Below are 17,897 nucleotides of genomic sequence, written 5' to 3'. Positions count from 1 at the left end.
ATGAGCTCCAGTCCCATGGATAAGGGAAGTGTTAAATGGTAGCAGGTTCTATTCAGTGCCCTGGTGGGTTTTCTCTGGATTGTTTAAAACCAAAAAAATCTTTCCACTAGAATTTTTTAAACTTTTATTTTAGGTTTGGAGGTACATGTGCAGGTTTGTTATAGAGGTAAACTCATGTCACGGGGGTTTGTTGTACAGATTATTTCATCACCCAGGTTCTAAGCCCAGTGCCCAATAGTTATTTTTTCTGATCCTCTCCTTTCTCCCAGCCTCTACCCTCAAGTAGACCCCTGTGTCTGTGGTTCCCCTCTTTGTGTCCATATGTTCTCATCATTTAGCTCTCACTTATAAGTGAGAACATGTGGTGTTTGGTTTTCTGCTCCTGTGTGAGTTTGCTAAGGATGATGGCCTCCAGCTCCATCCATGTCCCTGCAAAGGACATGATCTTATTCTTTTTCATGGCTGTGTGGTATTCTGTGGTATATATGTGCCACATTTTCTTTATGTCGTCTACAGTTGATGGGCATTTAGTTTGATTGCATGTCTTTTTTACTGTGAATAGTGCTGCAGTTGAACTATTGTGTACATGTGTCTTTATGACAGAAAGATTTGTATTTCCCTGGTTATATACCCAATAATGGGATTGCTGGGTCGAATAGGAATTCTGTTTTTAGCTCTTTGAGGAATGGCCACACTGCATTCCACAATGGTTGGACTAATTTACGCTCCAACCAACAGTGGCACTATAACTAATTTCTATCCGGATTCCCCATTGTTATCTAAACAAGAAAGGTACTTTCCTTCTATTCACGTAACTTTACCTTGTTTCCTACTAAAAATCCTGGCCTTATGCTAAGATAGTATTAATCCTTTCCTGCATAAACAGAAGGCAAATGGCATGTCCGAGCTCTTCTCTCCAATCAGTAGGCTTCTCCCCTGACTGCAGGAGGAAGAAGGAGATACCTTTCGGTTCATCTAACAAAGTATATGAATCTATTTTGGGTGGAAGCAGCAGCAGTATTGGCATTTGCTTCTCAGAGTGGATTTGTTTCCAAATCTTAAAGTGTAGTCAGATTCCCTTGGACATTCCAGAGCATGCAGTAGGTGTTCATGACCTGTTTGTAAGTTGAATGGTGAGGGTGAGCTACAGAGGGGATGAGTTGGACTCAGAGGGGAAAGGAGATTAAGCCAGGAGTCTAAATCGTGGGTTATGACTCTGGTCCTGTAATGCACTGACTTTGTGATTTGGGGCAATTTTACTTCATCTCTTTCAGCCTCAATTTCCCCATTTATAATATGAAGATAATCAGTACCTTCAAGGCAAGTAAATGAGATAGTAGGTATGTGAACATGCTTTGTTAATCTGTAATACCAAGGTATTATTTGAACCTATACAATTTATTTTCAGATATTAATTAAAGTCAGCATGTCCTTCTGTTCACATATTTACTTGTCAACAGTATCGTGAAATTTCCAGCTAAAATAAGGTCTGTGCAATTAAATAACTAGTTGTATCATATAGAGATGATTAATTTAAACTGTTTCGAATATAAACAATACATGTTCACTATTGTTAATGCAGCATGAGGAAGAAGTACAGATTTTCTTCAGAATGTATAAAAATATAAAAGAGTCTGGGTAAAGTGGCTCATGCCTATAATCCCAGCACTTTGGGAGGCCGAGGTGGGTGGATCACCTGAGGTCAGAAGTTCAAGACCAGCCTGGCAAACATGGTGAAACCGTGTCTCTACTAAAAATACAAAAAATAGCCAGGCCTGGTGGCACCCATCTGTAATCCCAGCTTATCAGGAGGCTGAGGGAGGAGAATCGCTTGAACCCAGGAGGCAGAAGTTGCAGCGAGCCGAGATCATGCCACTGCACTCCAGCCTGGGCAACAGAGTGAGATTCTACCTCCAAAAATAAATAAATAAATATAGTAAAAAATCTACATTTTAGAGTTCTTCAATTGGACCTGAATTATTTCTGCTTTAATAATCCCCAAGTATTATTTTGGACAAGGAAATAGATAATATTTGGTATGAAGAGTTTTAAAATGCACCTCTATGTTCTGTGTGTCCAACATGTTTTGCAGTCAGCCCTTGTTTACAAGGACATATGCATTGCTAATATAAAATAATTCCTTGTTGGTAAGTCACTTGTGTTTTGCTCTGGGGTTACTTAGCAATCCATGTGTCTCAACCCAGAACTCTGTGCCACGGAATTCCCCTAAAGTAACTTAAGGAACTGGTTGAAGAAAAAGTTTTCTATCTGCAAGTAATTCATACAGGTATCTCCTTTATGCACAGCCTAGAGCTCATGAGCCTGATACTCTGGTTTTTCATAGGATACTCACTGGGTGCTCTGACTGTGTCAGGAACAGGGGTAAGTGCTGGCAATATTTAGGCAAATATGACAAGGCCCCTGCCCTAGAGAAGCTCATCTTGATGAGACACGTAGCCAGATACACATTCATAGCACAATATGGTAAGTGTCATAGTAGACCTTGGTGCCAAGTTTGTCAGAATCCATTTATTCCTGGACTGATTTAACACTATCTCCCTAAATGATTATAACAAACTTATATCTTATGCATTGATATTTACTGATGTTTTTATTAATTTGTTCATTCTTTACACCTTTGGAATTCAGATATGGGCCACAGTAGATTGCCTGTCTCACTAATTTATAGTCAATCCTTGGTTTTTTGACCGCCCCCCGCCGCCCCTGATAGCATTAACCAGTTTGTATTCCTCTGCTGGTCAATGAAGACAGATAATCACTGTTTTTGATCACTTTCACATCCATCTTCAAAAGATGATCTACCCCAACTGAAGATACTTAAAACGATGTGAACAAATTTTTGAAGACAATTGCAGGAGGTAAATTAGAAAGATGAAAATAATACCTTAAAGAAAGCATCTGTAGTCTCCCAAGGTATGTAAAGGAGAAAATAACTGCTACAGTGTATAATATTGTTTATTTGTTTTTAAAAATTTGGGCTGAGCATGGTGGCTAATGCCTACACTTTGGGAGGCCAAGGTGGGTGGATCACTTGAGCTCAGGAGTTTGAGACCAGCCTGAGCAACATAGCGAAACCCCAACTCTATAAAAAATACAAAAATTAGCTGGACGTGATGGTATACACCTGTAGTCCCAGCTCCTTGGGAGACTGAGGTGGGAGGATGGCTTGAGCCTAGGAGGTTGAGGCTGCAGTGAGCCATGATCGTGCCACTGTACTCCAGCCTGGGTGACAGCAAGACCCTGTCTCAAAAAAAAAAAAAAATTCTGTAGGATAAGCTCACTAACCCTAAGGAAGGCGCACACGTACATTCTAAAAACTAATCTTGAAAATGTTCTAAATTAGATAGTGGTAATTGGTTGCACAACTCTGTAAATACACTGAAAACCATTGACTTGTGTTTAGTTATTGGTTTTTTTTTTTTTGAGACAGGGTCTCACTCAGTTGGCCATGCTGGAGTACAGTGGTGCAATCATAGCTTATTGCAGCTTCAAACTCTTAGATTCAAGCCATCCTCCAACCTTAGCCTCCTGACTGCAGGCACACATCACCGCAGCTAATTTTTTTTTTTAATTTTTTTTTTTTTTTTTTAGAGACAGCGTCTCGCTTTGTTGCCCAGGCTGGTCTTAAACTCCTGGCCTCAAGAGATGTTCCCATTTCAGCCTCCCAAAGTATTGGGATTACCGGCATAAGCCTTCTTGCCTGGCCAGATTGTATACTTTAAATGGTGACTTTTGTGTATATAAATTATATGTCAATAAAGCTGTTAATTGAAAAAGAATTTTAATCATTTTAAACCACAGGGTGCAGAGCAGTGGGAGAAGGGAGTTAATGGCTTGAGTCCTGTGCTTTTATATACATGGGGCAAAAAAAATATTTTATTATGAAAAAAAATCTTACCTTTGAAGAGTGTCCAAAAATCTAGAATGACTGCTGGCTAGCATCACTACATGCTGGGTGCTGGGTTAAGACTTTACAAATGTTGTTCCATTTAATTCTCAAAGTAACTCTGTAAGGTGGGCTTTATCCCAAGTTTAAAAATGTGAGAAGAAAGACAAGTTTAATAACTTTCCCAAGGCCATGAAGCAGGTAATGGTTGGAGTGAGGTTTAAACATAGATCTCATTGCCCACAGTGGTTCAGTCTTAGTTGTTAACTTAAAACCTAGTACCTTCTGGAAACCTGACTGAGGGCATTCACACACACGCTTATGAATTTCATGGCATTAGTTCTTCCTGAAAGTCGTACTATTCCTTAGTTAGAAGGCACTTTGAAGACATGAAAATACATTATCTCATATATGATCTAATTCAGCAAAATTAGGATGCAGCCCAGGCAACTGCATTTTAGCAGTAACCTCAGGTGAGTCTAATGTCAGCACATTTCAGAGCCCCTTATGAGAAAGAGTTGTCCAGATGGTAACTCCCAGAAACCAGGGTGGATATTCATCTTTGTGTACATTGCCTGATTTGTTACCCTTAGTATATGTTTGAGAAATATTGCATGAAAAAATGAGTGAAAGTACAGCGGAACGCCTGATTTTCATGGTAAATCATGCTCACATCCTTGCATAGGAACAGTTGTATTATTATATTAAACTCAGAATAAAGGTGCATATTTTAACCTTAAAAACAAGAGCATTTCATGTGATGTCTTAAAAAATTCCATGCAGCAGCAATGTATACATCTGGAGTTGAAAGAAACACCACACAAGGGTAACCAGGTCAGAAGGAGACACGCCCACACTAAGGATGGAAGGAGGATGTGGACGCTAAGAAATCACTTAATTCCTAACTCTTGACATTTATTTTTAAATGTGGTTATAAAAGAAGACTCAGAACATTTGGCTGTGTCATGGCTAAAAATACACATTTTTTCACTTCTCCTCACTCTCTTCACCCTACCACCTCCTCTGAGACAAAAACAGTAAAAACAAGGATATACTGTGAGATGATAAAGAGAAAATGAGAATGCTGCTGTCTATACCCACAGATAGGGAACTGGATGCTCAGATGCCACAGAGACTTGTTTCTTCCTTCCCAAATCCAGGCCAAAGAACAACAGCTGGCTGGGCTCAGGAGCAATCTTACTTCCTTTACTGCTCCAGAAAGGTAACCGCCTCTAGTAGCCTTGTTCCTCACTTCTGCCTCTGGAGTGGTGTTTGCCTCTGCACTGTGCTTGCTTGGGGAACTAAAATGGCCTTGTGTAAATAAAAAATGCTGGGTGGGGTGTGGTGGCTCACCCCTGTAATCCCAGTGCTCCGAGAGTCCAAGGCAGGGAGGATTGCTTGAGGCCAGGAGTTGGAGACTAGCCTGGGCAACATAGTGAGATCCTCATCTTTAGAAAAATTTTAAAAACCTAGCCAGGTGTGGTGGTAGGCCCCTGTTGTTCTAGCTACTTGGGAAGCTAAGGCAAGAGGATCACTCAAGCCCAAAAGTTTGAGGCTGCAGTAAGGTATGATTGTATCACTGTACTCCAATCTGGGTGACAGAGTGAGACCTTGGCTCTTAAAAAAAGAAAAGCATTCATTTTTCATTTTGTTTTCCTCTGTTCAACTAAGTAACTCAAGCCATTTAAAAAAGTATTTGTCTTTAGAGAGCTTTTTTTTATTTTCATACAAGGGCCATACAAATAGTCATAGGTACACCAGTGGTTCACTCAAAGAATGATAGATTCTGTAAACTACAGGTTATCCCAGACGTCATCCAATATGACTTATGATTCATCAGAAATACCATCATATTTAACCTATGACAAAGACCAGTTCAGTTTAACAGGATCTTTTTTGAGGACCTACTATGTGCCAGCCACTGTATGCTAGCTGCTGTGGAAGACATAACTGAATAAAATACAACCCCTGAACCTGAGAATCTTCTAGTCTAGTGGGTGAGACAGACACACTGACAGATCTTTTAATGTAAGATGGTCATAAGATATGTGCTGTGTGCTTTGGGAACACAGAATAGGGGCATTAGTCCAGCTGGGGGTTCATGGAAGGCTTCCTGTGAGGGATTTGATGACTGAGCTGACTCTGGACAAAAGAGGTAGGAAGTGGATTCTAGGCAGAGGAGCAATGGCATGGACAGGTGAGACCGCAGAAATCCTCAAACAGTGCAGTTGTTCTAGAGTATAGAGAGTGAGGCAGGAAGTGGCCAGGGACGAGGCAGGAGAGGTGGTCAGCCCTCAGGCACAAGGGCTTTCTGTGCCTTGCCCTGGAGCCTCTAGGCAAAGAGGAGCCAACAAGAACTTAGGACAGGGGAATGACATGGTCAGATTTGTGGGCAGATGGAAGATTTAATATGGATTTAATTTAATATGAATTTTAATTTAGTGTATAGACTAGAGACTTATGGAAGGCAATTGCAGAAGAGCAGAGCACTTGTAACTCTCACTGTGTGTGAAATTGTTAGTTCTCTTTCTGTTGCAACTGACCAAACCCAGTGCAAACAGGCTTAAGTGGAAAAGGTACAGCCTGAGGGTGGATCTCAGGCATCTGCAGGGCTGTATACATATGTTCACTCAGTGATACCACGATTCTGCTTCTTTCTACAGTTTGGTTTTTTTCTCTCCTGCAGAGGGAGAGCAAGTAACAGGACAATTCTTCATTTTGTAGAACTGTCCTGCACATTGCAAGAGTCTAGCATTCCTGTATCACAATGCCAAAAGCACCCCCCAAGCATTAGAACAACCCAGAAATCCCCATACATTAAAAAAGGAAAAGATCCTGAGCACAGTACTAGCTCCCATCTTGCACCATCACTCTGGGCATTCAAGACTCCTCTTTGCCAAACTTCAGTTTTTTCTAACACCACCTGCCCTTAAAACATTAAATGGCTGCTGGTCAATTTGGTCTCCATTGATTCTGTGAGCAAGTAACCATCACTAGAGATCTCATCAAGTTGGAGTCTAAATCTGGATCCCACCCCACTTCTTTTAGTTTCCTTTCCTCTTAGCATTGGTCTCCACGCTTGCCCATTCGTAGAGGAAGAGAGACCATCTCCCTCCAGTTTTCTAGATCCCCATTGGCAAGGATGATTCTGATGGTGCTGCTTGTGTCACCTGGGAATCCTAGAGCCAATCACTGGAGGATAGGATACTCTGATTGGCCACCCTGGGTCCTATGGGAAGGCACCAAGGAGGATGACAGCCCCACAAGACCACACACAATGGGTGAGAAGTTGTCCAAAGAAAGACATGTGTGCAAACAACTTATGTCTGCCTCAGGGGATAAGTAAGCAACAACAAAATAGAATTACTGTATACCTCACCCTCCAATGTTGCATTCTGTAGTTAATAAATTTAAAACCCCAAACTTCCTCTTACCTATTCCAATTTTCATCAACTTGAAAATTACCTAGTTGAGTAGAACCCAAGAGTAATGCAGCAACACTTTGTGAAATGTTTATTTAGGACACCGATGGGAGGATGTGGTGGTGATGGTGGAGGCAGAGCTGTGAAGAACTGAGAGGCTATTAGAAAACCGCAGTGGAACAGTGGCTGGGGAAAAGGTAAGAAAGTCAAGGGAAAGGGACAGTTGGCCTAATGGAAGAACATCAGTAAAGCAATGACTCCAGGGGGAAGAGAGAGGAGAGAAAAGAGATGGGAGAGACAGTGAAACTTTATACCAGACCAACTTGAAGGGTTGTTTTATCCCAGGAAAAATGAGAGAGTGAATATCTAGAATCAAGGAAGAGGTTAATTGATTAATTCCTAACATTTTTCAAGGACCTTGGCTTAGGACATGAATCCAGTGACCTGAGGTCAGCAGTTTCTATCTGAACCCAAGCCAGGTTGACCTGGGGCCTGGGCAGGTAAGAACCCTGCTTTTCCAGATATGAAATCTAATAGGAACACAGATAAAAGTAGACTAGAGCAGACCAGTGACCGAGATGAGGCTGGTAGAGGAAACTCTTGAATATCCAGGAGACCCCAAGCTTGCTTTCATGCGTTAAACTTCAGCCAGGATAATCGAGTGAAGGCAAGGCAGCTGTGTAAAGGCTTACCTCCAAATTTTCTTACATTTTACATAGGTTCTAGAATGACAGAATCTCAAAATTAGGTGGACACAGAAGCCATTGCATCAGAGATCTCAGATCTTGATCCAACTCTGGGGAGGTCTGTTGACCTTGATCAAGTTGCTTAACGTCTCTCAGCTTTGGTTTCATTATTAATAAACACAAGTAACGACAGTCTCTGTTTACTTCACGAGATTACTGGGATAACCAGGTGACAAGACCTACACAATTTGGGGGGCCCTGTGCAAAATGAAAATGTGGGGTCCCTGGTTTAGAAAATCATGAAGAATTTTAAGATGGCAACAGCAGGGCATTGAACCAAGTGCTGGGTGCTTCTGAGAACAGAGCCCTGTGTGACTGCACAGGTCTCATGGCGGTGAAGACAGCCCTGCCAGGTAAGGTAATGTGCATCATAGTGCTTTAGCAATCTGCAAAAGTTCAACAAATTGGTAAGGATTCTCTTTCTTTTTCCCCCTTGACTCTCCAGGATTGTATTTGCTGGGGCTGCTATTGAAAAGTACCGTGAACTGGGTGGCTTAAACACCAGAAATTATTCTCTCACGGTTCTGGAGGATTAAAGCCCAAAATCAAGGTGTGGGCAGGGTTGGTTTCCCTGAGAGCTGCGAGCGAAGGATCTGTTCCAGGCCTCTGTCCTTGGCTGGTAGGTAGCCATCTTCTCTTTATGTCTTTTTACCTTGCCTTCCCTCTATGCATGTCTCTACATCCAATTTCTCCTTCTTATAAGGACTGCAGTTATATTGGATTAGGGGCCATGCTAATGACCTTGTTTTAATTTGATTACCTCTGTAAGACCCTATCTCCCTATAAGGGCACACTCTGAAGTGCTAGGGCTTAGGACTTCCACATAAGAATTTGGGGGTTGGGGGCAGCAGTTAACAAACATCAGAGCCCCTGCGCTCTTTGGAGGCATGCTGATGGTGTGAGGTCTCACTGGGAGGTGGTGACGTTAGGCTGTAGTAGAGAAAGCGTCCTGCCCCCATGGTAGTGGTGTTTGGGCCCCGGTTTCTGCTGCCTAGTTGGCAGCTCTCATTGCTTGCACTATAAGCCCATTCTTCAGTTTCTGAAAGCTCTTCCATGTACACCCAATAAATTCTTTTTTGGTTTAAGGAAGCTAAAGTATGTTCTTGTGGCTTGCAGGTAAGAACTCTGACTGATACTCAGATACAACATTAGAATCAGGAAGGGAACTACTTGGACCTAAGTTTTGGGCCTCCCCACATTTGCTCAGCCCCATCTGCCTGCTGGGCCCTGGCTGCTTGCTCAGTGGGGAGCCCCAGCTTCCCAGTCTCACCTTCTCTCTGCCACTATCTGCAGATGCTGCTTCCCCACAGGGTGAGGGCTGAGAGCCGGGCTTAGGCATGGCTGCTACAATGCCCACCTTATGGGAGCCGTAGGCGTTTGCAGCCCAGGCCCCAGCACGGGGCAACGGCTCTTCCCAGCACTTGCAGACTCAGATGAAGCTTCTTGCCCCCTGGCTGGGGGCCTAGAAGATGGCTGCCTTGCCACTGTTTAAAAGGTAAACAGCCCAAATTGAAGGAGAGTTGAATCCACAGAGGACCCGCTTTGGCCAGAGAGTCAGGAGATAAGCTCCTCTCTCTTCCTCCCCTGTGACAATTTCGAAGTGTGGTGGCTTCATATGGCCTGTCCAGAGAGTCCTGCATGGCTGTGACAGGTGTGGTTTCTGTGGCACCCTGGCCACTTTGGTTCATATCACCCCACATTGACTCCCTTCCCCTCACCCTTCCAGCTCTGGGATAGAGCCTTATACCTTAAACTTGGCCTCGGGCTCTGATTTCTATGGAAACCCCGAAGGCTAGGATCCTTGCAGTAAGGCTTAGGTTTCGAAGGTGGAAAGGGAAGAGAGGAAACCATTTCATTACACCCATATGTTCACAGCGCTCAACTTACCTGAGGCTCGAACACGTAAATTGGCACAGACCAGGAACTGTGAACAATGAAGCTGGGTATGTTATGAAAATATCAATTATGTCAGAGCCACACAGAGACCTGAGGCAGTCATCCAAGATGATTCAGGACAGAAGCTGGAAAACAAAAGGGCTTTCACCTGGCAGCTGTGTAAATGGATACCAGGGCCACATGTGTATATTTAAAGGGTGTGGCTTACTCTCCCCATGACAGGATAAAAGGAATTTTTACCACTGTTTAGTAGTTTACCACTTGAGTGCTCCAGAGAGCTCCACTGTCTCTATTTAGAACCAGCTTGATGCTTGCAGTTCAGACTGCAGTACTACACCAGAGAAATAATTAAATATACCACTTCCATGCAGCATTTATTTCAGCCCACAAATTGATGATCAGTTAGGCTATTCAGGGATGTGTAAATACATTTATAAATTCTTACAGTTTCTTTTTCAAAAATAATTTTTCTAATTTGTATTATTATTATTATATATTTTTGAGACAGAGTCTTGCTCTGTCACCCGGACTGGAGTGCAGTGGTGCAATCTCAGCTCACTGCAACCTCCACCTCCTGGGTTCAAGCAATTCTCCTATCTCAACCTCCCAAGTAGCTGGGATTACAGGCGTGCACCATCACACTTGGCTAATTTTCATATTTTTAGAGAGATGGGGGTCTCACCATGTTGGCCAGGGTGGCCTCAAGTGATCCAAATGCCTCGGCCTCCGAAAGCATTGTGATTACAGGCGTGAGCCACTGCACCTGGCCTAGTTTCTGTTTAAAATGAGGTTCGAGTAGGTCTTCTAAAAATATTTAATAATAAAAACTGGAGTTTGGGACAACTAAGGACAACAATAAGGGAGATTCCAGAAGGAAAAACAGCCTGACATCTGCTAGTCCTATGATATTGGGCAAATGACCAGGCCTCTCTGAACCTCAGCTCCCTCATCTACAAAGTAGAGAATATAATAACCTCTAACTTGTTACAAGAACAAGGGGAGCTAGTGTGTGGGGAAAGCCTAGCACTAATTAGTGCTCATACATGTTAGTTATATTATCTTTATTGATCACTATAAATTATTGCTTCTCAAGAACAGCTTGGCAGTATACAAAAACACACTATCCTGCCCCTCTCCGTTCCTCACATTTCAGAAGTGGAATACACGTTTCTATGTCCCAAATGGGCTCAAGGCAACTCTTCTCTCAACCAATTTCTTTTTCTTTTTTTTTTCAGACGGGGGGTGGGGGGGTCTCACTCTGTCACAGGTGGGAATGCAGTGGCGCAATCACAGCTCATACACCTTAAACTCCTAGGCTCAAGCAATCTTCCTGCCTCAGTCTCTTGAGTAGCTGAAACTACAGGCACATGCCACTATGCTTGTTTTGGTTTTTCTTTCTTTCTTTCTTTCTTTCTTTCTTTCTTTCTTTCTTTCTTTCTTTCTTTCTCTTTCTTTCTTTCCCTTTCTTTCTTTCTTTCTTTCTCTTTCTTTCTCCTTCCTTCCTCCCTCCCTCCCTCTCTTTATTTTCTTTTCTTTCCTCCCTCCCTCCCTCTTTCTTTTTTTTTTATTTTTTTATTTTTTGAGACAGAATCTTGCTCTACTGCCCAGGCTGGAGTACAGTGGGGCAATCTCAGCTCACTGCAATCTCCGCCTCCTGGGTTCAAGCAGTTCTCCCTGTCTCAGCCTCCTGAGTAGCTGGGATTACAGGCGCCCACAACCATGCCCGGCTAATTCTCGTATTTTTAGTAGGGACTGGATTTTGCCATGTTGGCCAGGCTGGTCTCGAACTCCTGACCTCAGGTGACCCACCTGCCTTGACCTCCCAAAGTGCTGGGATTACAGGCATGAGCCACTGCACCTGGCCTTTTTATTTTTCTTTTTAGAGACAGGGTCTTGCTGTGTTGCCTGGGCTGGTCTCAAACTCCTGGGCTCAGGCAATCTTCCTTCCTTGACCTCCCAAAGCACTGAGATTACAGATAGGAGCCACTGTGCCCTGCCTAAACCAATTTCTTTTTTTTTCTTTTTGAGACGGAGTCTCACTCTGTCATCCAGGCTGGAGTGCAGTGGTGCGATCTCGGCTCACTGCAACCTCTGCCTCCTGGATTCAAGTGATTCTCCTGTGTCAGCCTCCCGAGTAGCTGGGACTACAGGTGTGTGCCACCATATCCAGCTAGTTTTTTGTATTTTTGGTAGAGACGGGGTTTCACTATGTTAGCCAGGATAGTTTCAATCTTCTGACCTTGCGATCCACCCACCTTGGCCTTCTAAAGTGCTGCGATTACAGGCGTGAGCCACTGTGCCCGGCCAACTGATTTCTTAATAGGAAGGCATCCACTTATACCCTGAAGTGGAGATTGCGTCCCCAGTCTTCCTTGAGCAAGATAGGTCTCAAATTTTTGAGCACGTGGAAATCTGCTGGGCTATGTATATAGATTTCTAGGCCTCATCTTCAAAAGTCCTGATTTAGTAGGTATGGGGCTTGGGACTGGGGAATCACCATTTTTCACACATATACACAGGTGCACACATGCACATACACATGCCATGATTTTAAAGCAGAAGATATTTGGGCCACATTTCCAGAAATATTCCCTGCAGGGCTCACTCCTCCAGCCTTATGATGAGTATATGCAAGCAACCTGAGGTCATGGAAAGCATCTCCAGTGTTTTTCCCTTGGACTGCAGGCATATTTAATTAGCCAGTGCCCACACTGACCTTATTGTATTAGCACAGGTGCAATGGCTTACATTTAGAGTGCACCTATATAAAGAAGTTATAATGACGCAGTGCTTCCCAAACTTGGCTGCATAGTAGATACACTTAGGGAAGTTTTTGATGCACTGCCCCTCTTCCATCTCCTGGCCCACGCCCAAATCCAATTAGAAAATGGGCAAAAGATATAAAGAGACATTTTACTGAAGAGGTTATACAGATGGCAAATAAACACATGAAAAGATGTTCAACATCACTCATTTTGATGGAAATGTAAACTAAACCACAATGAAGTTTCACTACACACCTACAGAATGGCTAAAATAAAACATAGTGACAACATCAAATGTTGGCAAGAATGTGGAGAAATTGGATCTCTCCTTGCTGGTGGAGATGTAAAATGGCAGTTGCTTTAAAAACTAAACATATACTTAACATACGATCCAACAACGGCACTTCTGGCATTCATGCCAGAGAAATAAAAACTTACGTTCCCACACAAAAACTTTTTATAAATTTTTGAGACAGAGTCTTGCTCTGTCACCCAGACTTGAGCGCAGTGGTATGATTGTGACTCACTGCAGCCTCGACCTCCTGGGCTCAAGTGATCCTCCCACCTCAGCCTCCTGAGTCGCTGGAACCACAGGTGTATGCCACTGTGCCCGGCTAACTTTTTTTTTTCGGCAGAGATGGGGTTTTGCTATGTTGCCCAGGCTGGTCACACAAAAACTTTTATACAAATGTTCATGGCAGCTTTATTTGTAATAGCCCCAAGGTGTAGTACATCTATACGAGCAATAGAAAGGAATGAACTATTGATTCATACAACCCAGATGGATCTCAGGTGCATTATGCTGAGTGAAAAAGCCAATCTCAAAAGGGTACACACTGTATGATTCCATTTATTTATCTATTTAGAGACAGAGTCTCATTCTGTCGCCCAAGCTGAAGTGCAGTGGTGCAGTCTTGGCTCACTGCAACCTCCACCTCCTGGATTCGCGTGATTTTCGTGCCTCAGCCCCCTAAGTAGCTGGGACTACAGATGTGTGCCACCACACCTGGCTAATTTTGGGGTATTTTTAGTGGAGATGGGGTTCCGACATGTTGGCCAGGCTGGTCTCAAACTCCTGACCTCAAGTGATCCACCCGTCTCGGCCTCCCAAAGTGCTAGAATTACATGCATGAGCTACCACACCTGGCCGATTCCATTTATTTAACAGTCTTGAAATGACAAAATTATTGAGATTAGTGTTTGTCAGGAGTTAGGGATAGTAGAGAGAAGGCAGGTAAGTGATACCATAAAGGCATATCTTTGTGATGATGGAATAGTTCTGTATCATAATTGCAATGCTGGTTAGACAAATCTACACACGTGATAAAGTGACAGAGAACTATACATACATTTTACTGACGTCAATTTCGTGGTGTGAGATGTAATCATTAGGAAAAACTTGTGGATTATAATTATTAATTTTTTTAAAAAAAGGAAACGATCCTGATGTCCAGGCCACTCCCATACCAATGAAATCAGAGTCTCTGAGGGTGGAGTCCACGCATCAGCGCATGGCCCTGATGATGACTAAGTGCTGCCAAGTTGCGGTTTATTATAAGGCAGTTCATAGATGCTGCTGCTACTGCTAGCATTTCATCTGCTGAGAATCATACTCAGTAGAAACAGCCGTCCAAGATACAGTCCTGCGGGACTTTGAGTGTTAACGTTGGGTGCATAGTGATGAGGCTTTTTTAAAGCCTTGAAACGGGGCCAACTGGTATTACCTAAGGAACGTAAGTACCATTCAGTGTGTGCGTGTAAGCCCTGGCTATGAGGGGAGGGGTGAGTGGGGGAAGCACATAATGTTAAACTAGGCTAATGGGTTTAATTTCCCTTTGTTTTCCTAGATTTCCTGGCAAATAGAAAAAGCTCTCTTCGTCTTTAAAGTTCATGACAGATTCCCTAAGTGTTTGTAAAACATCTGCCAACCACACTGATGGGCTCTCACACAAAGGTTTTGGAAATACAGACTGATTTCCTTTGGTTACTACAACTGATTTTTTTTTTTTTTTTTTTTTTGGTTACTACAATTGATTTTATCTCTATAATTTTCTTCTCTGTCATCTTATTTTAAACAAAAACCGTGGCACAAAAATAAAGTGATGGCTTTTGAGGAAAACATATCTAGTTGTTTTTCTTTTTGTATCTTCAGCCAGAACATCTAAGGAATAATAATGAAAATAATAGAAAACCTTTTGCACTGGGAAATTGTTTCCCTCTGTTTTTAGCCTTCATTTATTTTTTTGCCAGAGCTTCACATCTTTTCAGAGATTCATGTGCATAACAGTTTTAAATGTTTTCCAAAATGAACTTCTCCAGCTGAATCTCAGAGAAGAAAGCTTTGTTAATGGCAACAATTCATTTAAGATTAATATGAAGATTTCTGGCTGATTGTTGGTGATGTCATATGAACCATTAGGTTGGTGCAAAAGTAATTGCAGTTTTGCCATTAAAAGCAATTATTTTTGCACAAACCTAATACCAAAACATCTAATGTCAAACTATGGTCCATTTCTATTATATTTCCCAAGACAATTAAATTAGTATATAATTTTTTTCATAGATTTTCAGTTTATAATATGTAGTGAAATTAAATAATTATCTAGAATAGCATTGCTAATTGTGACATGACTTAAATATTTATGAAAAATAAACTTTGATCTGCCATTTCACTCACAGCTGCTCAAGGCTAGTAAAAGATGAGATTCTAAATTTCACAGCTGGAGGCCTACATTTTGATCTTTATACAAGATTTAATGAAATTCACAGTGACATTTTTAGTTATTTTGATATATTCTCAACCAAGTAGGAGTATAAGATCTATAAATGAGGGTCTACTAAATTATTTGATATGAAAAGGGGTCCGTGTACTTCATAATAATTAATCATAACAAATGCTATGGCATTTATTGAGCATCTGTGTGTAGACATTATGTTATTGTAGATATTTTCTATTAACCTGATATTAATGCATGTCTTTACACCCAACCCTCCAAGGGATACTATGCAAATGCTTTAACATCTGGCATTTGTTGAAAAATAGCAGAGATTTTAAAGAATGGCACTGAGAAAGTCTTGCCGCGTTTTTATGGAAATCCATTCTAGAAGCATTTCTTTCCATTATATGTTTTGTCTATTTCATATTGAAAGCCCTTTTATCACAGCTTCAATTCGCGTTAGTATTTTACCATCAAAGATGAACTTAGCACAATGACAACATGATAAAAACATAAAATGATATAACAATGATTCTTCTTGCTTATCAGTCATCCTGTCTCATTAAGCCACTTACCACAAAAGAAGCTTGAGATTTCTTAGGAGCAAGATAGAATTCTTAGGACTCAGCCTTTCTGAGCCAGTGGCAGGATAGTTGCTTCTAAAGAGGCTGTGTGTGTAGGTGCTGGAGGCGTTAGGTCTCCAGGAGGGACAAGACGGGCAGCTGGAAATAAATTCAGAATCCTGCCTCTGTTGTAGCAAAACTCTCCATTCTCTTTCTCACCTTTTCTTAGAACCTGCATGATTAAAAAGATTGACACAGCCTGGCAGTCTTTTCTGTGCTATGCACCCAGGAGCACAGCCCTTGGGCCTGAAGCATTGGCGGCGGGCTCGGGCTCTGGCTCTGTGCGTGGCGCAGGTCAGTCCGGCCTGCCTGCCAATTACTCAGTAGTTATGTCCAGGGAGAAGCAAGCCATGCTTGTTAGGCAGATTGCTGCACTCTGAGCACAAAAATGTCAAGGGCACATAATTACTCCTAATGCAAAAACATAGAAAAGCTGCAATTAAGAGGCAATGGAGCAGTGCCTTTCTTATTTCTGGAGAGACTGGAAATTACAGTGAGGCAGCACACTGGGCTTTCTCTGCCTCCTAGTACACACAAATATTTTCAATTAATTACAATGTGTAATGATATATTTATTTTTGGATCTCCTGTCTCCCCATAGGCTTCATGTGAGCAAAGACCACATGTCTGGCTTGTTCACCACTGCACACTCCCAGGACATGGTAGGAATTCAGTGAGTATTTAATGAATGGATGACCACGGTATTTCAGTTTTAGGAAACAATTTCCAAATACATTTTTCCCTATTCATTGAGTCCTTATTTAACCAAGTTAGCTAGACAATATGTCCTCTACATTGTTCCTGGGGAATTACTGAGCCAGACCTGGGGGAAATGATGTAATATCCTATTAATTTTTTTAAGAAAATTATTTTTAATGTTTGTGAGTATATAATAGGTATACATATTTATGGGTTACATGACATATTTTGTTATAGGCATGTAATGCATAATAATCACATCAGGGTAAATGGGGTATCCATCCCCTCAAGCATTTATCCTTTGTGTTACAAACAATCCATTTATATTATTTTAGTTACTTTAAAATGTCCAATTACATTATTTTTTGCTATACTCACCCTGTTGTGCTAGCCAATACTAAGTCTTATTCATTCTATTTTTTTTTGAACCAATTAACCATCCCCCCACCTACTCCACCACTACCCTTTCCAACCTCTGGTAACCATCCTTTTACTATCTCAATGAGTTCATTATTTTAATTTTTAGCTCCCACAAATAAGTGAGAACATATGAAGTTTGTGTTTCTGTGCCTGGCTCATTTCACTTAACACAATGATCTCCAGTTCCATCCATGTTGTTGCAAATGACAGGATGTTATTCTTTCTTATGACTGAATAGTACTCCATTGTGAATACGTACCACATTTTCTTTGTCCAGTCATCTATTGATGGACACTTAGGTTGCTTCCAAATCTTAGCTATTGTGAACCGTGCTGCAATTAATTTTTTATGGAAGGCATCATGGCCATGAAAGCTTGAATATATTAAAAAATGTCATAGAGAAGGTCTTGTCTTGGAAGATCTACACAAAGAAGATCTTGTCTTGGAAGATCTACGCATATTTCATTTTGTATAGACACATTCTGTATCCAAATGAGAAAGATTTCTTAGAAGGGAGATTTCATTGCCTCCTATAATTTATTCAAATGCTTAACAGCCTTAAAGATGACTACCACACTGTTGCCACATAACAGATGTTAAATAAATATTATTGTTTTTATGAATTGAACTCGGCAGTAAAAAATGAAAATTGCAGCTGCTAAATATTTGGTGTGAGTTATAGCAGCTCTCTTTAATCTCTGT

The 17,897-nt window shown here is 41.6% G+C and overlaps 1 long non-coding RNA gene across 2 annotated transcripts; it reads left to right on the top strand.

Annotated features, from left to right (window-relative positions):
- Positions 1–1,408: 1,408 nt before the first annotated feature.
- LOC129018836 (uncharacterized) lies at positions 1,409–14,855 on the top strand. 2 transcript variants are annotated; one of them, XR_008495435.2, is made up of 8 exons: positions 1,409–1,487; positions 2,345–2,484; positions 2,815–2,934; positions 5,068–5,129; positions 7,429–7,526; positions 8,521–8,694; positions 9,369–9,570; positions 14,584–14,855. It is a non-coding gene; the product is annotated as an uncharacterized LOC129018836 (long non-coding RNA). The 2 variants fall into 2 exon arrangements; XR_010124156.1 differs by lacking the exon at positions 9,369–9,570 and having other exon boundaries at positions 1,450–1,487; positions 2,345–2,934.
- Positions 14,856–17,897: the final 3,042 nt, after the last annotated feature.

The sequence above is a fragment of the Pongo pygmaeus genome, chromosome 17 (assembly GCF_028885625.2).
Source record: "Pongo pygmaeus isolate AG05252 chromosome 17, NHGRI_mPonPyg2-v2.0_pri, whole genome shotgun sequence".
Classification (NCBI taxonomy): Eukaryota; Metazoa; Chordata; class Mammalia; order Primates; family Hominidae; genus Pongo; species Pongo pygmaeus.
The sequence above is the reverse complement of the archived record's forward strand: the minus strand, read 5'-3'. Positions and strand labels throughout refer to the sequence as shown.